Genomic DNA, 26,111 nt, shown 5'->3' with positions numbered 1-26,111 from the left:
TCAAGCTCTACCTCAAGGTCCGGATTACCCACATCATCATCAGCGGCCGGATAAGAAGATGCAGTGGTTTTCTTCTTATGAGCAGGCCGTTTCATGACTTTAGTCTTTGGCCGGGTTGGTCTTTCCGGTTTGTCTGTTTTTTCTGGCTTCTCCTGTGGAAGCTTCTTGCTCCAAAACGGATCATTGCCCTGTTTAAACAGACATTGATATTAAACAATGACCAGATATATCAATAACAGGTTCAGTAAATAGAAAAATCAAACTCTTACAGCTGGCGGTTTGTTGGTGGCACAGAAGAGAAGCAGGCTGGTTCGAGCACATATGTGTTCCGGTTCATTCAGCATTTTATTCACAGCCTCTGTGATTTCTTCGTCGGTGAGCTGGATGTTAGCATGTCGCAGTGGGTCATCAACACTGCCAATATACTCGCACATCAAATCGGAGCGCTAACTAAGGGGTAGTATGCTCCACGATATCCAACAGCGAGCGAGATCAACCCCTATTAAACCGTTGGCCATGAAGGCTCTGAGCTTGGACAGTTGAGGAGCGTATTTGCTTCTCTCCTTGGCAGTCAACCTTTGCAGAAAGGGGTGTGTATTGCTAAGCCGCTCCGGACGAAAGCCAGGCAAAGGATTTTCATTAGCAGGGGAGGTGTCTTTGCAATAGAACCATGTTTGATTCCACTCTTTGGGGTGGCTGTGCAGTTTGGCATGAGGGTATGTGACCTCTTTCCTTTTCTGAATCGCCACACCACCCAATTCCATATTGGAACCGTCAGTAAACTCAGTGCGACGATTTAGATGGAAGTAGTCTCTGAACAACTCAACTGTGGGCTCCTCTTGAAAGAACACCTCACAGAGCACTTGGAAGTGACACATGTTTGTAACAGAGTTGGGGCCAGTGTCTTGTGGGTGGAGTTGAAAATTGGCTAAAACATCCCGGTAAAATTTAGAACCGGGCGGCTTAAAGCCCTGGGCTAAGTGATCTACGAAAACGACGAACTCTCCTTCTTGAGGTGTGGGAGGGCATTGTTTGCCAGGGACCCTCCAATGGATGGTATTTTTGCTGCCTAAGGCGCCGATCAGGACTAAATTGTTCAGTTGAGTCTTTGTGACGCGAGAAGGAACCCAGTTGCACTCATATACTTGCTTGGCCATGATGAAATCTACAATATAGGTGATTCCGGTTCAAGAATGCATTGATTAAAGTACACTGGTATGTACAATGTTAAACCGGAGACAGCTCTATCTAAACCGGAGTTTTATGAAGCAACAGCATCTGGCGGTTCAACAAGGGGACTAATGGTATATTACCGGTTTGTTAATTTTTTCTACACCAAGTTAAACCGCCGGATCTAAGCATTGAAACAGTTGAGATTGCGGATGGGTAAGTGTACAGAAACAGATTTCACAAGATTTCTCTACAGCGATGGATCTGAAGCAAGTTTAGAGAAGAAGGAAAATATTCAAAAGCTCAAAGCAGAACAATATTGAATTAATGGGCGGAAATATATGTGAGATCTATGGTTTTAGGCATGAAACTAAAGGCGGATACTAAAAGTTATCACTACACAGAGAAGGGGTTCATAGATGTATCCAGGAGCTAGCATATGAACATGAACATGTGATGAATGCAGCAAGAACACGAAACCCTAGAACAGATCTATGTTGAGAAGAGAAGAAGACCTACCAGAGCTGAGGAAGATGCGGAAGGTCACCGCAGTTTTCTGGTATGCTCAGGTTGATGCAGCGGCCAAAGTTGATGCAGAAGACGACGGTGGCGGCGGAGCTCTGAAACTGGCGACGCGAGGAAGACGAAGAGGAAGGGCACGAAGGGGAGAAAAGAAATGACCCTTCGGCCCTATTTATAAGGAAAAAAGACATGTGTCAGGCGCGTGAATCCAGGAACCGAAAATTTCAGAAGCGGAGCTGTCACCTCGGTTGTTGTGAGTTTATTAAACAAGGAGATATCATGGATGTTTTCTTTATGACAGATGACATCACCTCGACTTACAGCAACTGGAGAGGATGACATCATGGCGGTTCAGCAACTACGAGAAGATGTTGAAGATGAAGATTTTGCTAAGGATTGACATGAACCCGTTCAAATCAATCTGGGGCCTAATGTTTGGAATATTACTATTGGTCGTAAACCGTCCTATGTGGGCCGGATTAACTTCATCAGTAACTCAAGAGTGTTAAATCCCAAGAAGATAGATGAGGGCCTGAGGCCCGTAGTCGGTTTAAGACTTGTAGCCGTAAACTGGCATCTGTATGTAAACTTGTATTGTAAGATAGGAATAAGGAGAGACCAACCCGGATACGAATATGAACCGGTGTTAGGACTCTGTGAACCGATGGGCGTCACCCGTATATATAAGGGGACGATCTGGCGGCGGTTTAGGAGGAGAGACAACAACTCAAGACTTAGGCGAAGCTTGTTTGCTCCCTAGTCATCGAAACCTCATCAATCCCATCACAACTAGACGTAGGCTTTTACCTTCATCGAAGGGGCCGAACTAGTATAAACCCTCTTGCGTCCCTGTGTCCGCTTTAACCCCTTCGAGCTAACCCGTTGCGATGGCCTCACGATTAAGTCCTTTCTCTAGGACATCTGCTGTCACAGCCCTAGAATTTGATTGCAATTAGTATCATAAGCATCCATGCATCATGTCTATATTTGTTTGAAATTTGAAATGGGGATGACAAGCCCTAGCACTAAATGAAATGCAATTAGGATCAAAATAAAAATATTTTCAATGAACCCAGAATGCCCTTTAGAAAAGTTCATTATTTTTGATAAAGGTGAAAACCTCTACCAAAATATGATGCACATATTTTTTAGGCCATTCTGGATTTTTGAATAACCCATATTGTATTTGAATTGGGGCATTTAAATACTATTAATATTTTTTAAATGCTCCAATAATTCTGATAATAGTTAAGAGCCTCTGTAATAATTCATTTAATGCCCACAATTATTTTTAGGATTTATTAAAATGATTTGGGTTATAAACTAAATCAAAACAAAATAACATAAATAGAAAACAGAATTAAAAAAACAGAGAGATCTACCTGGGCCAACCTACCTGGCCTTCCAGCCCACCTAGTGGCCCAGCTGGCGGCCCAGCCCACCAGGGGCACCCGTGTCTTCTCCTTCCTCTGCCAGAAGGACCGAGGTGCGTGGCCACCACACGCCGGCACGCGCACGGCCACCGCACGCCACCTCCTGCTTGCCGCCGAGGGCCTGGACGCCTCCACGACGCCACGCAGCCCCCTGGTCCCCCTCGCTCCTCTCCCTCACTCTCTGCTCTCCCCCTCGCCCTCTCCCTCTCCTCTAATCGCCATGGCCGACGCTGCCGAGCGCTCGCCACCGTGAAGCTCGCAGCCAGCGTGCTCCCCTCGCCTCCCCGATGCGCCAAGGAGCTCCTCCGTCGACCTCTACATTGTCTCTGTCAAGCCGCGCGAGCAGACGTGCCTCGTCTCACCGTCCTCGACCCCTTCTTCCTCCTCGGTCACCGGAGATCCATCTCGCCCCGACCGCTCCTGGCCTCCTCCGAGCATGCCGTCTGCACCATTGCAACCGCCGTAAGCCTCTCCCTCGAACCCCCCTCTCTGTTGTCCCGTTTACACGCCGTAGCTCCTACTTCACTGACGACCGAAGCCGCCGTCCGCCATGGACGATGATGTCCTCGCTCCTGAGCATCTCCGCTCGGTCCAGTGGCACCAGCGTGCTCCTGGAGCTCCCAGGAATCCGCCCCGCCGCTTAGCTCGCTCGTCAGCCTAGCGCAGTGCCTCGCTCGTGCCAAGCCGAACTCCGGCCGCCGCCAGCCGTCGTTGCAGTCGTCGTTTCCGGCCTCCTCTCACCTAGCCGCATGCTCTGTTGGATGCGGCGCACGTCTAGAAGCCCGTAGGGCCAAACCGCGAGTCGAACGATCGCTGGACGGCGAATCCCGAGCGCCTCTGCCGCCCCGTTTGGTCGCCGGCGGCTAGCCGCCGGTGCGCTGATGTGGCCACTTAGTTAGGGCTAATCGCCCACTAATTAACCCCCCTGACCCACTTACACACGGGCCCCACCGGTTTAGTTAGTTAGCTAACGAAATTAGTTAGAACTAATCCAACCCCGCGGGACCCACGCGTCAGCTTTGACCTTGCTGACGTGGCCTTTGACCGGCCCCACACGTCAGTGACTCAGGCCAGCGGTGTGTCACTGACCAGTGGGCCCCACTGGTCAGGTTTGACCTGGCCAGCCACAGTTGACCTGATGACGTCACTCTTATGTCATGCTGATGCAGTAAAACCTTTTCTGGATTTTAAATAAATCTAAATGATTTAGTTATTTTCAGAAAATATCCAAAACTTTGAAAAATCATAGAAATTAATATATAACTCCAAATAAGATAAATTATATATGAAAAATTATCAGAAAAATTCAAGGAATCTGTTTATGGCAATTGCATGCATGTTTGAAAAATCTAGGGTTGCTGTACAGGGCAATTTGCATAAATGACATTTAAATAAGCACATATGGAGTTTGAATTTGAACCCTTGGTTCAAACCAACTTCATTTAATATGGTTGCTAGTTGCATTAGCTCAATCAACAGCATATTGCCATGACATTATCATGCATCATAATTGTTGCATTGCATTGATTGTGTTCCTCTTTGTTTGCCGGTATTTGTCCCCTCTTGATAGACGTGGTTCCGACGACGAGTTCGATGACACCGATGAAGAACTATACTATCTTCAGAAGTGCCAGGCAAGCAAAACCCCCTTGTTCATTCCGATACAATCCCACTCTCTCGCTCCTGCTCTATTTTACTGCATTAGGACAACAACGATTCAACTGTTACATGTTGCGGTAGTTGAACCCCTTTCCTCTGCAATACCTGTCATTGCCACAGTAAATAGATGAAACCCACTAGCATGAGTAGGAGTTGTTTGAGCCCTGATGTGCCTACTCATTCATGCTTGTTTGTCATATCTGCTACTGCTTAGAGTTGAGTCAGGTCTGATTTATCGAGGATGAATCGGAGGTGTGTAAATATGTCCTACTGTTGAGAGCTAAGTGTGTGAACACGATTTGGTAAAGGTAGCGGTGAGAGGCCATGTAGGAGTACATGGTGGGTTGTCTCATTGAATCCGTCCTCAGGAACTGAGTTCTGTGTTTGTGATCCATGAACAGCTACTACCACTCATTGTTGATCCTTAATTGACCCTCTCGGCTTCTTAATCACCCTAGTACTCTGTCCAGGAGTTGCAACTAGTTTCTGGTGTTTGTAGGTTATGTGTTGGCGGCCGTGCGTAGCGCTGATCCTAGGGGTGGGCTATGTTGCGGTAGATACACCATGGCATGTTGTACCGGGCGCCCGTTTGGTGTCTCGGGACCCCTGTTCACATCGTTCGGGGCCGTATGTGGAAACCTCGGCCGGACTCCCTGCGGATGGAACCTGAATAGGCGATAAACCTGCACTAGAGACTTAGGTGTTTAGGTAGGCCGTGGCCGACACCCTCGTTGGGCTTCCGCTTGAAGGTTGCCGAGTACATGTCATGTAAATGACGGTAAGTGGTGGGAGCGTGTGTGAAGAAGTACACCCCTGCAGGGTTATCATTGTCTATTCGAATAGCTGGATTCCTCGGATATGGAAACTTGGACCCCTTGCATAGTTCATAGACAAGTGAAATTGGATACTCTAAAACTCGCAAGATAAGTGTGAGTGCTATGGATGGCGTTCTCGTAGGGAGACGGGAGCGAATCCATAGTGGTGTATTGATATGGTGAATATGTGGACTCGTGTGCGCCACCTCAAAAGAGTTACTTGAAGTCGTAGTTTAAGATAGCCACCGAGTCAAAGCTGGCTTGCTGGAGTTAAACTCCACCACCCCCCTTTGTTGATACCGATGCATATGTAGCTAGTTCTGATGTAAGTCTTGCTGAGCACTTTTGTACTCACGTTTGCTTAATTTATGTTTTGCAGAGAGACTCCAGTCTCGCTAGTAGTTTCGCGTGGACTTCGACATTAGCTTGATACCTCAGCTATGATCTTGTGCCCTCGGCAGGATCTGGTAGATAATCAGGCCTTTTTCATTTGTACATGTTTGTACTCAGACATGTTAAGCTTCCGCTTGTGCCTTGATTTGTATGCTATGTTTGTTGGGTCATGAGACCCATGTTTGTAATTTCTCGCTCCTCGGAGTCTAATGAATAAATACTTAAGTCGTAGAGTTATGTTGTGATGCCATGTTGTATTTACACATATCGAGCATATTGTGTGTATGATTGAAATGCTTGGTATGTGTGGGATCCGACAATCTAGTTGTTTATCCTTGGCAGCCTCTCTTATGGGGAAATGTAGTCTAGTGCTTCCATGAGCCATAGTAGTCCGCTACAGCCCGGTTCACCGGAGTCCTGCTAGCCCAGCACTACTGCTCAGGACACTTGACTGGCCGGCATGTGTTTCACTTCATTCCTGTGTCTATCCCTTCGGGGAAATATCACGCGGTGACATCCAGAGTCCTGCCTAGCCTGCTACAGCCCGGGTTCCCGGAGTCCTGTTAGCCCAGTGCTACAACCCGGATTCACACGCTGCTGACCGACATGCTCGATGTGATTCCTATATGCCTGTCCCCACATGTTAGTGCCTCTTTGGGTTCACGACTAGCCATGTCGGCCCGGGTTCTCTATCATATGGATGCTAGCGACACTATCATATACGTGAGACAAAAGGCGCATACGGTCCCGGGCCATGGTAAGGTGACACCCATGGGAATACCGTGCATGAGGCCGCAAAGTGATATGAGGTGTTACCGGCTACATTGATGTGACTTGGAATCGGGGTCCTGATAGCGTTGGTATCAGAGCCTGACTTCCTGTAGGATTACCAAGCCAAACTGGTCGAAGTTGAGTCTAGAAATGCTTTAGTTATATAAGGGAATTGATTGTGGAAGGGAACGTAAGGCTCTTTTTACTCCTTTACCTTATGGCCTTCTGATCTGAGTCATCCTCTTCTCTTCTACGGGGTTTAAAAACTAGGCCTTCTAATCTATCTATCAGGATGACGTGTTACTAATCCATAGACTTATAGGATTGATGGATGCAATTCTTAGTTCAGTTCCTACTATTTTTGTGTGTTGACAGTTGATCCCAGAACCTTGATATGATGATGTTGAGTGGTCATGCCACTATCTTGCAGGATGTCTCAAATATTTTGAGCATTCACAGCCGTTATGCTGTCCGAGTCATCCCAGGTTTCTAAATAGTCTGATGCATTTGCAAATCCTTTCTTTCCATTCCCAATGTCCTTTTGGTCAGAATAAGCACACTAACCGGTCAGTTGAGGTACTCTATTGCCTCGACATATATGTTGGAGCTATTATTATGACCCTAGGTGTTTTAGGGAGTCACCTAGTAATCTAGCCATCTTTTGTGTTCCCGGTGTGATGATTCTGGCCACCATTCTCGAAAGCATCCCGTGATGCCATGTAGTGGTAGGTATTCTATTCATGGGTTCTTGAACCTGAGATTCACCCTACTTACCTCATGTTGATAGTGTTGCTAGTTCCTTTAGGATATTAGTATCCTTTGCGATAGTCCTCGAGGTCCGTGGTATTTCCTTCTTACAAATACTACAAACCACTTATGGCAGAAGTTTGTTGTATCAAAAGATCACAACTAGAGTGCTCTTAATGAGTTCTCCATTCTACATTGTGAATCTGCCAGTCCTACCTATCTGCATGGGTTGTCTGGAAGAAATGTTGAGCTTTTCTTGACATACTAATCTATGCATCCACAACTCATAAAATTATATGTTCCTCGAGTTGTTCCTCTTCAGTTGTATTCCGACCATCTTCTATCAATTGATAGTCAGGAATAATTGTGCATTCGTGTTCATCGATGCCTATTATTCTTGTGGTCCGTTAAGCCATTCTATTTCAAAATGACTAGGAGAAACAAACTCCAGTACCTCATCCATATCCAGGATTGGGTCAAAGTAGTTGTGTTCTGCAGATCAAATGCCATCCAGCTTTTGCTCTGTTCTACCCTGGAGTATTACCCCTTTTATGTCAGGACTGTGATGAGAATTGCACCACCTCTTATGAATTCTTGACGCAACAATACTTCTTGCCATCATTGTTCATTCCTCAGTTCCGTATTATTATAACTGGAATGCCGACAAGTGAACCGTGATGTGTGAAAGCAATATTCCTAGCAAGTCTGTTGCTTGGTAGTTAATGGACAATACTCTCATTCTTAGTGTGCTGGTAATTAAATCACCATCCTAAGATTGATCGTGCTACCTAGTCCATATTTCCGGGTGCACTCATCGACCAATGAGTTAGGACTGTGAATCCCTCACTCCTTGATCATGTCGTCTTGCCCTGAAAAGCAAGATTGTTCTCGAGCTTAATAACATATCGGTGGTTCGTGATTTTCCGAATATCTTCTCGGAGGTATCACCCGGCTGTCACCTAATCGCTATGTTGAGTTCGTGATCAAGTTGGTTTATTGTAGCCACCCTCTTCTCCAGGAATCTGTGTTGGATACCCCTGAGCTAGTTGGTTAAGCTTAACAACAACTTGGAGAGTTGGAAGATAAAAGCTTGTCCTACCACGCTCATCCCTAAGGGATATCTTGTATCTGTGTTGGAGAAAGATAATGTCTTCGTCGATTGATCCACGTGATCAATTGTCGGTGCTATTGCCTTATCAATCCCTTGATTTGAGTGTGGGCTATCGTCAAATCAAATCAGAACCAACGATGCTCGTAATGTTGTCTTACTATTGGTTGATCCCTCGAGCATACACCATTACATCTCTTGGTCTGACCAATGCTATCACCGTGTTCACATGATGGTGGAAGTCCAGTGATATGGAGATTCCGATGAGTTGCTGTTGAGCCCATCAGCAGCATTTTGTCTCCCCCATGATTCACGTTGAACATTACACTAGTGTTGGAAACTTTACAGCATTGCCCTCATGTCCCGATCATGAAGCATATGTCCGGTTGAAAGATGTGACTTCCTCTAATTCATGTGCATCTGATGTAAGTTGCCGCCGTGAGTTCGAGAAAGTTTGTTTTTGCTTCCTCTGGAATCATCCCAAGTCAGTCATGCATGTGCAAAGTATTCTATGGTCTGATAGACTGATCATCTACATTCTATACGTATCCCTAGCACACCAAGCCACTGATTGATTTGTTCAAGGAGAAGAAGTTTCTTCTTAAGAGTTAGACCTACGCAAGAACTTTGATATCCTCGTTGATGGTTCCCCCTGAACTCGGTAGTGTTTCATTTTAAGACTACCAGGTGACCATGCTTGTCTAGGACAACGTGTTCACATGCTTGTAGCAGAACCGACTCATATTTTGGAGCTTAATACCGTAGTTCATTCCCCCGAGAATCTCACAACGTCGTCTCGTCGATTTGTGTTGCAAACCTTCCTTTTCCTTTCTAGACTTGATGAGTCTGGAATATCCTAACACCAACCAGATCTGAATCTCAGGCAGATATGATGGTTGGAGCATTTTCCAAGAACTATAATATTGGTCTCTCGATAACCGGTAAAGTGGATGTCGTGGCCAACACATCCAGCCGGAAGACCTATTATTGTAGTATCTCGATTGAAGAAAGTTGGCCACCTTCCCATGAGGATTTCATAGGATTTACCTCCGTAGTTAATCCTTATGGATTCTTGTGCTCCCTAAGTCCAACCTTTTACTTGATGTCCTAGATACCAAACCATATCAATAAATGGGTTATCCTAGCACATCAAGGAGAACATTAGAAGCAGAGTGCTAAATGTCTCTCGGTTGATCATCCAGATTTTGTTTCCTTGGCCTCGCTAAGGTGAAATCCGAGAAAGTGTTATCTTCCTTTGCATCTGCATTATCCATCACCATTCATCATGGTGGTATGTTGTGTTGCCAGGATCCTTGACACGGATATTGGTAAAACCTTGATGAATATGGAGATGCTCAAGTTCTTGAGAGCACGCGCTAGCACCAGGTTTTACCGTTGGCGTTAACTGGGATTTGCTTCCAGTTTCCTCGGTTATGTTATAACCCTTTTCAAACAGTGGACTCACTCTCGACTATTGAGCTCTTCCCCAGTTACCAGAATCATTCCCAACATTTGCATTTTGTTCCCAGCCTGCACCTTAGTAGTTGTTGTTCATGATCATCTTCAAAAGTGGACTTACCATGGGTCCCATCCATTTCTGATGATAAGCAAAAATCATCCATTGCGTTGTCTTCAACAAGATAGTCCACATCATCCATTCTAGTCGGAGTATGCCATTCTTCGAACTTCTTCAAACGATCGTTGTGATTGCCTTAGGCTGGTATAAAGAGTTTCAATGATCTCCGAATCAAAAGTAATCTTTTTGCCACTTAAGGGAATAATTCTACGAGTCACCTTCCCCGGGGTATCACGCTACGAAATCATGGCAAATATCTCCTTGCTACTTTGAAATTCATGCACCATCCTTTTCAGCGTGGAATTTTTGCCTACCCAGTAGAACCTTGTCATCTACCTCTTTTCCATCACTCCTGATCTGTGTTTCATGCCTCAGCTCGAGAGATGTTACTATGTCTCATTCCATGAGTTGATCTTGTGATCATTAAGATGATCCTAAGTTGCTCGAACCTCAGGGAGGTCGATTCTTCTTAAATTCTCCCTTTCTACTCGTTGTCATGTTGGATGTAGTTCTCAAAGCAAGACGTCGAGATCAAGGTGATGCAATGAATCAACATCCTCGAGAAAGACGTCTGGATCGTGAAGGTCGTGTTAGCTGTGTATCCCCTCTGTCTTCTTACCTCACGTCTTGAATCTCGGGACGAGATTCTTGTTTAGTGCGGGCGAATTGTCACAGCCCTAGAATTTGATTGCAATTAGTATCATAAGCATCCATGCATCATGTCTATATTTGTTTGAAATTTGAAATGGGGATGACAAGCCCTAGCACTAAATGAAATGCAATTAGGATCAAAATAAAAATATTTTCAATGAACCCAGAATGCCCTTTAGAAAAGTTCATTATTTTTGATAAAGGTGAAAACCTCTGCCAAAAATGATGCACATATTTTTTAGGCCATTCTGGATTTTTGAATAACCCATATTGTATTTGAATTGGGGCATTTAAATACTATTAATATATTTAAAATGCTCCAATAATTCTGAAAATAGTTAAGGGCCTCTGTAATAATTCATTTAATGCCCACAATTATTTTCAGGATTTATTAAAATGATTTGGGTTATAAACTAAATCAAAACAAAATAACATAAATAGAAAATAGAATTAAAAAAACAGAGAGATCTACCTGGGCCAACCTACCTGGCCTTCTAGCCCACCTGGTGGCCCAGCTGGCGGCCCAGCCCACCAGGGGCACCTGTGTCTTCTCCTTCCTCTGCCAGAAGGACCGAGGTGCGTGGTAACCGCACGCCGGCACGCGCACGGCCACTACACGCCGGCATGCGCACGGCCACCGCACACCACGTCCTGCTTGCCGCCGAGGGCCTGGACGCCTCCACGACGCCACGCAGCCCCCTGGTCCCCCTCGCTCCTCTCCCTCACTCTCTGCTCTCCCCCTCGCCCTCTCCCTCTCCTCTGATCGCCATGGCCGATGCTGCCGAGCGCCCACCACCGTGCTCCCCTCGCCTCCCCGAGGCGCCGAGGAGCTCCTCCGTCGACCTCTACACCGTCTCCGTCAAGCCGCGTGAGCGGACGTGCCTCGTCTCACCGTCCCCGGCCCCTTCTTCCTCCTCGGTCACCGGAGAACCATCTCGCCGCCCCGACCGCTCCTGGCCTCCTTCGACCATGCCGTCTGCACCATTGCAACCGCCGTAAGCCTCTCCCTCGAACCCCCCTCTCCATTGTCCCGTTTTCACGCCGTAGCTCCTACTTCACTGACGACCGAAGCCTCCGTTCGCCATCGCCGATGATGTCCTCGCTCCTGAGCATCTCAGCTCGGTCTAGTGGCACCAGCGTGCTCGTGGAGCTCCCAGGAATCCGCCCCACCCTCGCTCGTCAGCCTAGCGCAGTGCCTCGCCCGTGCTAAGCCGAACTCCGGCCGCCGCCAGCCGTCATTGCAGTCGTCGTTTCCGGCCTCCTCTCGCCTAGCCACATGCTCCGTTGGATGCGGCGCACGTCCAGCAGCCCGTAGGGCCAAACCGCGAGTCGAATGGTCACCGGACGGTGAATCCCGAGCGCCTCCACCGCCCCGTTTGGTTGCCGGCGGCTAGCCGCCAGTGCGCTGACGTGGCCACCTAGTTAGGGCAAATCGCCCACTAATTAACCCCTTGACCCACTTACACACGGGCCCCACCGGTTTAGTTAGTCAGCTAACGAAATTAGTTAGAACTAATCCAACCCCGCGGGACCCACGCGTCAGCTTTGACCTTGCTGACGTGGCCTTTGACCGGCCCCACACGTCAATGACTCAGGCCAGCGGTGTGTCACTGACCAGTGGGCCCCACTGGTCAGGTTTGACCTGACCAGCCACAGTTGACCTGATGACGTCACTCTTATGTCATGCTGACGCGGTAAAACCTTTTCTGGATTTTAAATAAATCTAAATGATTTATTTATTTTCAGAAAATATCCAAAACTTTGAAAAATCATAGAAATTAATCTATAACTCCAAATAAGATAAATTGTATATGAAAAATTATTAGAAAAACTCAAGGAATTTGTTTATGGAATTGCATGCATGTTTGAACAACCTAGGGTTGTTGTACAGGGCAATTTGCATAAATGACATTTAAATAAGCACATATGGAGTTTGAATTTGAACCCTTGGTTCAAACCAACTTCATTTAATATGGTTGCTAGTTGCATTAGCTCAATCAACAGCATATTGCCATGACATTATCATGCATCATAATTGTTGCATTGCATTGATTGTGTTCCTCTTTGTTTGTCGGTATTTGTCCCCTCTTGATAGACGTGGTTCCGACGACGAGTTCGATGACACCGATGAAGAACTATACTATCTTCAGAAGTGCCAGGCAAGCAAAAACCCCTTGTTCATTCTGATACAATCCCACTCTCTCGCTCCTGCTCTCTTTTACTGCATTAGGACAACAACAATTCAACTGTTACATGTTGTGGTAGTTGAACCCCTTTCCTCTGCATGACCTGTCATTGCCACAGTAAATAGATGAAACCCACTAGCATGAGTAGGAGTTGTTTGAGCCCTGATGTGCCTACTCATTCATGCTTGTTTGTCATGCCTGCTACTGCTTAGAGTTGAGTCAGGTCTGATTTATCGGGGATGAATCGGAGATGTGTAAACATGTCCTACTGTTGAGAGCTAAGTGTGTGAACACGATTTGGTAAAGGTAGCAGTGAGAGGCCATGTAGGAGTACATGGTGGGTTGTCTCATTGAAACCGTCCTCAGGAACTGAGTTCTGTGTTTGTGATCCATGAACAGCTACTACCACTCATTGGGATCCTTAATCGACCCTCTCGGCTTCTTAATCACCCTAGTACTCTGTCCAGGAGTTGCAACTAGTTTCTGGTGTTTGTAGGTTATGTGTTGGCGGTCGTGAGAGGCCATGTAGGAGTACATGGTGGGTTGTCTCATTGAAACCGTCCTCAGGAACTGAGTTCTGTGTTTGTGATCCATGAACAGCTACTACCACTCATTGGGATCCTTAATTGACCCTCTCGGCTTCTTAATCACCCTAGTACTCTGTCCAGGAGTTGCAACTAGTTTCTGGTGTTTGTAGGTTATGTGTTGGCGGTCGTGAGTAGCGCTGACCCTAGGGGTGGGCTATGTTGCGGTAGATACACCGTGGCACGGTGTACCGGGCGCCCGTTTGGTGTCTTGGGAACCCTGTTCACATCGTTCGGGGCCATATGTGGAAACCTCGGCCGGACTCCCTGCGGATGGAACCTGAATAGGCGATAAACCCGGACTAGAGACTTAGGTGTTTAGGTAGGCCGTGGCCAACACCCTCGTTGGGCTTCCGCTTGAAGGTTGCCGAGTACGTGTCGTGTAAACGACGGTAAGTGGTGGGAGCGTGTGTGAAGAAGTACACCCCTGCAGGGTTATCATTATCTATTCGAATAGCTGGATTCCTCGGATATGGAAACTTGGACCCCTTGCATAGTTCATAGACAAGTGAAAGTGGATACTCTAAACCTCACAAGATAAGTGTGAGTGCTATGGATGGCGTTCTCGTAGGGAGACGGGAGCGGATCCATAGTGGTGTATTGATATGGTGAATATGTGGACTCGTGTGCGCCACCTCAAAAGAGTTACTTGAAGTCGTAGTTTAAGATAGCCACCGAGTCAAAGCTGGCTTGCTGGAGTTAAACTCCACCACCCCCCCTTTGTTGATACCGATGCATATGTAGCTAGTTCTGATGTAAGTCTTGCTGAGTACTTCTATACTCACGTTTGCTTAATTTATGTTTTGCAGAGAGACTCCAGTCTCGCTAGTAGTTTTGCGTGGACTTTGACGTTAGCTTGATACCTTAGCTACGATCTTGTGCCCTTGGCAGGATCTGGTAGATAGTCAGGCTTCTTAGCCTTTTTCATTTGTACATGTCTGTACTCAGACATGTTAAGCTTCCGCTTGTGCCTTGATTTGTATGCTATGTTTGTTGGGTCATGAGACCCATGTTTGTAATTTCTCGCTCCTCGGAGTCTAATGAATAAATACTTAAGTCGTAGAGTTATGTTGTGATGCCATGTTGTATTTACACATATCGAGCATATTGTGTGTATGATTGAAATGCTTGGTATGTGTGGGATCCGACAATCTAGTTGTTTATCCTTGGCAGCCTCTCTTATGGGGAAATGTAGTCTAGTGCTTCCATGAGCCATAGTAGTCCGCTACAGCCCGGTTCACCGGAGTCCTGCTAGCCCAGCACTACTGCTCAGGACACTTGACTGGCCGGCATGTGTTTCACTTCATTCCTGTGTCTGTCCCTTCGGGGAAATATCACGCGGTGACATCCAGAGTCCTGCCTAGCCTGCTACAGCCCGGGTTCCCGGAGTCCTGTTAGCCCAGTGCTACAGCCCGGATTCACACGCTGCTGACCGACATGCTCGATGTGATTCATGTATGCCTGTCCCCATAGGTTAGTGCCGCTTTGGGTTCACGACTAGCCATGTCGGCCCAGGTTCTCTGTCATATGGATGCTGGCGACACTATCATATACGTGAGCCAAAAGGCGCATACGGTCCTGGGCCATGGTAAGGCGACACCCGTGGGAATACCGTGCGTGAGGCCGCAAAGTGATATGAGGTGTTACCAGCTAGATCGATGTGACATGGAATCGGGGTCCTGACATCTGCCGTGACAAAACCATGACAGTACTTGATCTGTCGGATCGTGAAGACGTATGACTACATCAACCGCGTTGTGCTAATGCTTCCGCTTTCGGTCTACGAGGGTACGTGGACAACACTCTCCCCTCTCATTGTTATGCATCAACATGATCTTGCGTGTGCGTAGGATTTTTTTTGAAATTACTACGTTCCCCAACAGTGGTAATAGAGCATGGTTTTATGCGTAGATGTCATGTGCACGAGTAGAACACAAGTGAGTTGTGGGTGATATAAGTCATACTGCTTACCAGCATGTCATACTTTTGTTAGGCGGTATTGTTGGATGAAGCGGCCTGGACCGACATTACGCATACGCTTACGCGAGACTGGTTCTACCGATGTGCTTTGCACATAGGTGACTGGCGGGTGTCAGTTTCTCCAACTTTAGTTGAACCGAGTGTGGCTACACCCGATCCTTGCGAAGGTTAAAACAACACCAACTTGACAAACTATCGTTGTGGTTTTGATGCTGAGGTAAGAACGGTTCTTGGTAAGCCCGTAGCAGCCACGTAAAATTTGCAACAACAAAGTAGAGGACGTCTAACTTGTTTTTGCAGGGCATGTTGTGATGTGATATGGTCAAGACATGATGCTAAATTTTATTGTATGAGATCATCATGTTTTTGTAACCGAGTTATCGGCAACTGGCAGGAGCCATATGGTTGTCGCTTTATTGTATGCAATGCAATCGCCCTGTAATGCTTTACTTTATCACTAAGCGGTAGCGATAGTCGTAGAAGCATGAGATTGGCGAGACGACAACGATGCTACGATGGAGATCAAGGTGTCGCGCCGGTGACGATGGTGATCATGATGGTGCTTCGGAGATGGAGATCAAAAGCACAAGATGATGATGGCCATATCATATCACTTATATTGATTGCATGTGATGTTTATCTTTTATGCATCTTATCTTGTTTTCATTGACGGTAGCATTATAAGATGATCCCTCACTAACATATCAAAGTATAAGTGTTCTCCCTGAGTATGCACTATTGCGAAAGTTCTTCGTGCTGAGACACCACGTGATGATAGGGTGTGATAGGCTCCACGTTCAAATAAAATGGGTGCAAAACAGTTACACACGCGGAATAATCAGGTTAAACTTGATGAGCCTAGCATATAACAGATATGGCCTCGGAACACGGAGATCGAAAGGTCGAGCGTGAATCATATAGTAGATATGATCAACATAGTGATGTTCACCGTTGAAACTACTCCATCTCACGTGATGACCGGACATGGTTTAGTTGATATGGATCACATGATCACTTAGAAGATTAGAGGGATGTCTATCTAAGTGGGAGTTCTTAAGTAATATGATTAATTGAACTTTAATTTATCATGAACTTAGTACCTAATAGTATTTTGCATCTCTATGAGGGGAGATAGCGTCATTGACATAATTCTTCAATCACTGCCACCAAGCTACAAGAGCTTCGTGATGAACTATAACATGCAAGTGATGGATAAGACGATTCCCGAGCTCTTCGCAATGCTAAAGGCTGCGGAGGTAGAAATCAGAAAGGAGCATCAAGTGTTGATGGTCAATAAGACCTCCAGTTTCAAGAAAAAGGGGAAATGGAAAAAGAAGGGGAACTTCAAGAAGAATGGCAAGCAAGTTGCTGTTCAGGAGAAGAAACCCAAGTCTGGACCTAAGCCTGAGACTTAGTGCTTCTACTGCAAGCAGACTGGTCACTGGAAGCGGAACTGCCCCAAGTATTTGGAGGATAAGAAGGATGGTAAGGTGAACAAAGGTATATGTGATATACATGTTATTGATGTGTACCTTACTAATGCTCGCAGTAGCACATGGGTATTTGATACTGGTTCTGTTGCTAATATCTGCAACTCGAAACAGGGGCTACGGATTAAGCGAAGATTGGCTAAGGACAAGGTGACGATGCGCGTGGGAAATGGTTCCAAAGTCGATGTGATCGCAGTTGGCACACTACCTCTACATCTACCTTCGGGATTAGTGTTAGACCTAAATAATTGTTATTTGGTGCCAGCGTTGAGCATGAACATTATATCTGGATCTTGTTTGATGCGAGACGGTTATTCATTTAAATTAGAGAATAATGGTTGTTATATTTATATGAGTAATATCTTTTATGGTCATGCACCCTTGAAGAGTGGTCTATTTTTGTTGAATCTCGATAGTAGTGATACACATATTCATAATATTGAGGCCAAAAGATGCAGAGTTGATAATGATAGTGCAACTTATATGTGGCACTGCCGTTTAGGTCATATCGGTGTAAAGCGCATGAAGAAGCTCCATACTGGTGGACTTTTGGAATCATTTGATTATGAATCACTTGGTACTTGCGAACCATGCCTCATGGGCAAGATGACTAAAACGTCGTTCTCCGGAACTATGGAGAGAGCAACAGATTTGTTGGAAATCATACATACAGATGTATGTGGTCCGATGAATGTTGAGGCTCGTGGCGGATATCGTTATTTTCTCACCTTCATAGATGATTTAAGCAGATATGGGTATATCTACTTAATGAAACATAAGTCTGAAACGTTTGAAAAGTTCAAAGAATTTCAAAGTGAAGTTGAAAATCTTCGTAACAAGAAAATAAAGTTTCTACGATCTGATCATGTAGGAGAATATTTGAGTTATGAGTTTGGTCTTCATTTGAAACAATGCGGAATAGTTTCGCAACTCACGCCACCCGGAACACCACAACGTAATGGTGTGTCCGAACATCGTAATCGTACTTTACTAGATATGGTACCATCTATGATGTCTCTTACTGATTTACCGCTATCGTTTTGGGGTTATGCTTTAGAGACGGTCGCATTCACGTTAAATAGGGCACCATCGAAATCCGTTGAGATGATGCCTTATGAACTATGGTTTGGCAAGAAACCAAAGTTGTCATTTCTGAAAGTTTGGGGTTGCGATGCTTATGTGAAAAAACTTCAACCTGATAAGCTCGAACCCAAATCGGAGAAATGTGTCTTCATAGGATACCCAAAGGAGACTGTTGGGTACACCTTCTATCACAGATCCGAAGGCAAGAATTTTGTTGCTAAATTTGGAGTTTTTCTAGAGAAGGAGTTTCTATCGAAAGAAATGAGTGGGAGGAAAGTAGAACTTGATGAGGTAACTGTACCTGCTCCCTTATTGGAAAGTAGTTCATCGCAGAAACCGGTTTCTGCGACACCTACACCAATTAGTGAGGAAGTTGATGATGATGATCATGAAACTTCAGATCAAGTTGTTACTGAACCTCGTAGGTCAACCAGAGTAAGATCCGCACCAGAATGGTACAATAATCCTGTTCTAGAAGTTATGTTACTAGACCATGATGAACCTACAAACTATGAAGAAGCGATGGTGATCCCAGGTTCCGCGAAATGGCTTGAGGCCATGAAATCTGAGATGGGATCCATGTATGAGAACAAAGTGTGGACTTTGGTTGACTTGCCCAATGATCGGCAAGCAATTGAGAATAAATGGATCTTCAAGAAGAAGACTGACGCTGACAGTAATGTTACTATCTATAAAGCTCGACTTATTGCGAAAGGTTTTAGATAACTTCAAGGGATTGACTATGATGAGACCTTCGCACCCATAGCGATGCTTAAGTCTGTCCGAATCATGTTAGCAATTGCCGCATTTTATGATTATGAAATTTGGCAAATGGATGTCAAAACTGCATTCCTGAATGGATTTCTGGAAGAAGAGTTGTATATGATGCAACCGGAAGGTTTTGTCGATCCAAAGGGAGCTAACAAAGTGTGCAAGGTCCAGCGATCCATTTATGGACTGGTGCAAGCCTGTTAGAGTTGGAATAAACGCTTTGATAGTGTGATCAAAGCATTTGGTTTTGTACAGACTTTTGGAGAAGCATGTATTTACAAGAAAGTGAGTGGGAGCTTTGTAGCATTTCTAATATTATATGTGGATGACATATTGCTGATTGGAAATGATATAGAATTTCTGGATAGCATAAAGGGATACTTGAATAAGAGTTTTTCAATGAAAGACCTCGGTGAAGCTGCTTATATATTGGGTATCAAGATCTATAGAGATAGATCAAGACGCTTAATTGGACTTTCACAAAGCACATACCTTGACAAAGTTTTGAAGAAGTTCAAAATGGATCAAGCAAAGAAAGAGTTCTTGCTTGTGTTACAAGGTGTGAAGTTGAGTAAGACTCAATGCCCGACCACTGCAGAAGATAGAGAGAAAATGAAAGATGTTCCCTATGCTTCAGCCATAGGCTCTATCATGTATGCAATGCTGTGTACCAGACCTGATGTGTGCCTTGCTATAAGTCTAGCAGGGAGGTACCAAAGTAATCCGGGAGTGGATCACTGGACAGCGGTTAAGAACATCCTGAAATACCTGAAAAGGACTAAGGATATGTTTATCATTTATGGAGGTGACAAAGAGCTCATCGTAAATGGTTACGTTGATGCAAACTTTGACACTGATCCGGACAATTCTAAATTGCAAACCGGATACGTATTTACATTGAACGCTGGAGCTGTCAGTTGGTGCAGTTCTAAACAAAGCGTCGTGGCGGGATCTACATGTGAAGCGGAGTACATAGCTGCTTCGGAAGCAGCAAATGAAGGAGTCTGGATGAAGGAGTTCATATCCGATCTAGGTGTCATACCTAGCGCATCGGGTCCAATGAAAATCTTTTGTGACAATACTGGTGCAATTGCCTTGGCAAAGGAATCCAAATTTCACAAGAGAACCAAGCACATCAAGAGACGCTTCAATTCCATCCGGGATTTAGTCCAGGTAGGAGACATAGAAATTTGCAAGATACATACGGATCTGAATGTTGTAGATCCGTTGACTAAGCCTCTTCCATGAGCAAAACATGATCAACACCAAGGCTCCATGCGTGTTAGAATCATTATTGTGTAATCTAGATTATTGACTCTAGTGCAAGTGGGAGACTGAAGGAAATATGCCCTAGAGGCAATAATAAAGTTATTATTTATTTCCTTATATCATGATAAATGTTTATTATTCATGCTAGAATTGTATTAACCGAAAACATAATACATGTGTGAATACATAGACAAACAGAGTGTCACTAGTATGCCTCTACTTGACTATCTCGTTGATCAAAGATGGTTAAGTTTCCTAGCCATTGCATTGGGTTGTCATTTTATTAATGGGATCACATCATTAGGAGAACGATGTGATTGACTTGACCCATTCCGTTAGCTTAGCACTCGATCGTTTAGTATGTTGCTATTGCTTTCTTCATGACTTATACATGTTCCTATGACTATGAGATTATGCAACTCCCATTTACCGAAGGAACACTTTATGTGCTACCAAACGTCACAATGTAACTGGGTGATTATAAAGGTGCTCTATAGGTGTCTCCGAAGGTACTTGTTGGGTTGGCATATTTCGAGATTAGGATTTGTCACTGTGATTGTCGGAGAGGTATCTCTGGGCCCTCTCGGTAATGCACATCACTTAAGCCTTGCAAGCATTGCAACTAATGAGTTAGTTGCAGGATGATGTATTACGGAACGAGTAAAGAGACTTGTCGGTAATGAGATTGAACTAGGTATTGAGATACCGACGATCGAATCTCGGGCAAGTAACATACCAATGACAAAGGGAACAATGTATGTTGTTATGCGGTCTGACCGATATAGATCTTCGTAGAATATGTGGGAGCCAATATGAGCATCCAGGTTCCGCTATTGTTTATTGACCGAAGACATGTCTCAGTCATGTCTACATAGTTCTCAAACCCGTAGGGTCCGCACGCTTAACATTTCGATGACGGTTATATTATGAGTTTATATGTTTTGATGTACCGAAGGTTGTTCGGAGTCCCGGATGTGATCACAGACATGACGAGGAGTCTCAAAATGGTCGAGACATGAAGATTGATATATTGGAAGCCTATGTTTGGATATCAGAAGTGTTCCGGGTGAAATCAGGATTTTACCGGAGTACCGGGGGGTTACCGGAACCCCGCGGGAGGTTAATGGGCGGTTATTCTCAAGAGCAGTGGACTCCACTCCTCACTCACGAGAAAATGGCTGGTCACCGTGATGCCCAGTCCCATGCTCAAATCAAATCAAAATAATTGCAAAAAAAACTCCCCTAGGATTGTTGTTAGTTGGAGGCACCCGTTGTTTCGGGCAAGCCATGGATTGATGCTTGTTGGTGGTGGGGGAGTATAAACTTTACCATTCTTCTTGGGAACCGCCTATAATGTGTGTAGCATGGAAGATATCGAGATCTCTCGGCTGTTATGTTGACAATGAAAGTATACCGCTCAAAATATTATTCATCTCTATTTCAAAATTGAGCTCTGGCACCTCTACAAATCCCTGCTTCCCTCTGCGAAGGGCCTATCTATTTACTTTTATGTTGAGTCATCATCCTCTTATTAAAAAGCACTAGTTGGAGAGTACCGCTGTCATTTGCATGTATTATCGTTAGTTTACATTGAGTATGACTTGACTAGATCTCTTTTACCATGAATTACAATGTCTAATCAGTCCTTGATCTTTAAAGGTGCTCTGCATTTATGTTTTGCGGTCTCAGAAAGGGCTAGCAATATTCCATCTTGTTATATCATATTATGATTGTTTTGAGAAAGTGTTGTCATTTGAGATTTCTTATTATTGCTCGCTAGCTGATTATGGCATTGATATGTGTAAACATGAGACCTAAATGTTATTGTGAATATGGTTAGCTCATAATCTTTGCTGAAAACTTGAATGCTGGCTTTACATATTTACAACAACAAGAGCAAAAAGATTTTGTAAAAGTTTTTCTTTATCACTTTCAGTTTATCAACTGAATTGCTTGAGGACAAGCAAAGGTTTAAGCTTGGGGGAGTTGATACGTCTCCACCGTATCTACTTTTCCAAACACTTTTGCCCTTGTTTTGGACTCTAATTTGCATGATTTGAATGGAACTAACCCGGACTAACGCTGTTTTCAGCAGAATTGCCCTAGTGTTATTTTTGTGTAGAAATAAAATTCTTGGAATGACCTGAAAATCAACGGAGGTTATTTTTGGAATATATAAAAAATACCGGCGAAAGAATCAAGGCCAGGGGCCCACACCCTGTCCATGAGGGTGGGGGTTGCGCCTACCCCCCTGGGCGCGCCGCCTACCTCGTGGGCCCTTGCTGCTCCACCGACCTCAACTCCAAATCCATATATTCGTGTTTGGAGAAAAAAATAAGAGATAAGGATTCATTGCGTTTTACGATATGGAGCCACCGCCAAGCCCTAAACTCTCTTGGGAGGGCTGATCTGGAGTCCGTTCGGGGCTCCGGAGAGGGGAATCCGTTGCCATCGTCATCATCAACCTTCCTCCATCACCAATTTCATGATGCTGCTACCTCTTGAGCATGCGTTGGTTTTCCCTTGAAGAGGAAAGCGTGATGCAGCAAAGCAACGTAAGTATTTCCCTCAGTTTTTGACAACCAAGGTATCAATCCAGTAGGAGACCATGCACAAGTCACCTCGTACCTACACAAACAAAAAAGAACCTCGCAACCAACATGATAAAGGGGTTGTCAATACCTTCACGACCACTTGCAAGAGTGAGATCTGATAGAGATGATAATAATAAGATAAATATTTTTGGTATTTTCATGATATAGATTGAAAGTAAAGATTGCAAAATAAAATAGATTGGAAACTTGTATGATGGAGAATAGACCCGGGGGCCATAGGTTTCACTAATGGCTTCTCTCAAGATAGCATAAGTATTACGGTGGGTGAACAAATTACTGTCGAGCAATTGATAGAGAAGTGAATAATTATGAGAATATCTAGGTATTATCATGTATATAGGCATCACGTCCGTGACAAACAGACCGACTCCTGCCTGCATCTACTACTATTACTCCACACATCGACCACTATCCAGCATGCATCTAGAGTATTAAGTTCATAAGAACAGAGTAACGCCTTAAGGAAGATGCCATGATGTAGAGGGATAAACTCATGGAATATGATATAAACCCCATATTTTGATCCTCAATGGTAACAATACCATACATGTCATTTCCCTTTTTGTCACTGGGATCGAGCACCGCAAGATTGAACCCAAAGCTAAGCACTTCTCCAATTGCAAGAAAGATCAATCTAGTAGGCCAAACCAAACTGATAATTCAAAGATACTTGCAAAGATAACCAATCATACATAAAATAATTCAGATAAGATTCAAATATTGTTCATAGATAAACTTGATCATAAACCCACAATTCATCGGATCTCGACAAACACACCGCAAAAGAAGATTACATCAAATAGATCTCCAAGAGAATCAAGGAGAAATTTGTATTGAGATCCAAAGAGAGAGAAGAAGCCATCTAGCTACTAGCTATGGACCTGAAGGTCTGAATTAAACTACTCACACATCATCAGAGGGGCCATGGAGTTGATGTAGAGGCCCTCCGTGATCAATGCCCCCTCCGACGGAGCTCCGGAAAAGGCCCCAAGATAGGATCTCTTGGGTACTGAAGGTAGCGGCAGTGTAAATAGGGTTTCGTGGTGCTCTTGGATGTTTTTGGGGTATATGAATATATATAGGAGGAAGAAGTAGGTCGATGGAGCAACGAGGGGCCAACGAGGGTGGAGGGCGCGCCCAGGGGGGTAGGCGCGCCCCCTGCCTCGTGGCCTCTTCGATTGTTTCTTTACGTCCACTCCAAGTCCCCTGGATCACGTTTGTTCCAAAAATAACTCTCCCGAAGGTTTCATTCCATTTGATATTCCTTTTCGGCGAAACACTGAAATAGGCAAAAAACAACAATTTGGGCTGGGCCTCCCGTTAATAGGTTAGTCCCAAAAATAATATAAAAGTGTAAAATAAAGCCCATTAACATCCAAAATAGATAATATAATAGCATGGAACAATCAAAAATTATAGATACGTTGGAGACGTATCAAGCATCCCCAAGCTTAATTCCTACTTGTCCTCGAGTAGGTAAATGATAAAAAAAGAATTTTTGATGTGGAATGCTTCCTAACATATTTCTCAATGTAATTTTTCTTTGTTGTGGCATGAATGTTCAGATCCGAAAGATTCAAGATAAAAGTTTAATATTGACATAGAAATAATAATACTTCAAGCATACTAACTAAGCAATTATGTCTTCTCAAAATAACTTGGCCAAAGAAAGTTATCCCTACAAAATCATATAGTCCGGCTATGCTCTATCTTCATGACACAAAATATTAAATCATGCACAACCTTGATGACAAGTCAAGCAATTGTTTCATACTTTTGATGTTCTCAAACTTTTTCAATTTTCACGCAATACATGAGCGTGAGCCATGGACATAACACTATAGGTGGAATAGAATGGTGGTTGTGGAGAAGACAAAAATGAGAAGATAGTCTCACATCAACTAGGCGTATCAATGGGCTATGGAGATGCCCATCAATAGATATCAATGTGAGTGAGTAGGGATTGCCATGCAACGGATGCACTAGAGCTATAAGTGTATGAAAGATCAACAAAAGAAACTAAGTGGGTGTGCATCCAACTTGCTTGATCACGAAGACCTATGGCAATTTGAGGAAGCCCATCATTGGAATATACAAGCCAAGTTCTATAATGGAAAAATTCCCACTACTTTATGAAAGTGACAACATAAAGTGTGACAACATAAAGTGACAACATAAAGTGTGGTAAAATTCCCACTACCAATTTGAGGAAGCCCATCATTGGAATATACTCTCTATCATGAAGATCATGGTGCTACTTTGAAGCACAAGTGTGGTAAAAGGATAGTAACATTGTCCCTTCTCTCTTTTTCTCTTATTTTTTTATTTGGGCCTTCTCCCTTTCTTTGGCCTCTTTTTTTTCGTTCGGAGTCTCATCCCGACTTGTGGGGGAATCATAGTCTCCATCATCCTTTCCTCACTAGGACAATGCTCTAACAATGATGATCATCACACTTCTTTTTTACTTACAACTCAAGGATTACAACTCAATACTTAGAACAAAATATGACTCTATGTGAATGCCTCCGGCGGTGTACCGGGATATGCAATGAATTAAGAGTGACATGTATGAAAAAATTATGAAAGATGGCTTTGCCACAAATACGATGTCAACTAGATGATCATGCAAAGCAATATGACAATGATGAAGCATGTCATAACAAACGGGACGGTGGAAATTTGCATGGCAATATATCTCGGAATGGCTATGGAAATGCCATAATAGGTAGGTATGGTGGCTGTTTTGAGGAAGGTATATGGTGGGTTTATGGTACCGGTGAAAGTTGCACGGCACAAGAGAGGCTAGCAATGGTGGAAGGGTGAGAGTGCGTATAATCCATGGACTCAACATTAGTCATAAAGAACTCACATACTTATTGCAAAAATCTATTAGTTATCGAAACAAAGTACTATGCGCATGCTCCTAGGGGGATAGATTGGTAGGAAAAGACCATCGCCCGTCCCTGACTGCCACTCATAAGGAAGGCAATCAATAAATAAATCATGCTCCGACTTTATCACATAACGGTTCACCATACGTGCATGCTACGGGAATCACAAACTTCAACACAAGTATTTCTCAAATTCACAACTACTCAACTAGCATGACTCTAATATCACCATCTCCATATCTCAAAACAATTATCAAGTATCAAACTTCTCTTAGTATTCAATGCACTTATATGAAGGTTTTTATAATGCCTAAAAGCAAATTGCCATATTGTTATAAAGGACTCTCAGAATAATATAAGTGAAACATGAGAGATCAATTATTTCGATAAAATAAAA

The sequence above is a fragment of the Triticum aestivum genome, chromosome 7A, assembly GCF_018294505.1.
Source record: "Triticum aestivum cultivar Chinese Spring chromosome 7A, IWGSC CS RefSeq v2.1, whole genome shotgun sequence".
NCBI classification, from domain to species: Eukaryota; Viridiplantae; Streptophyta; class Magnoliopsida; order Poales; family Poaceae; genus Triticum; species Triticum aestivum.
Note: the sequence above shows the minus strand (reverse complement) of the source record.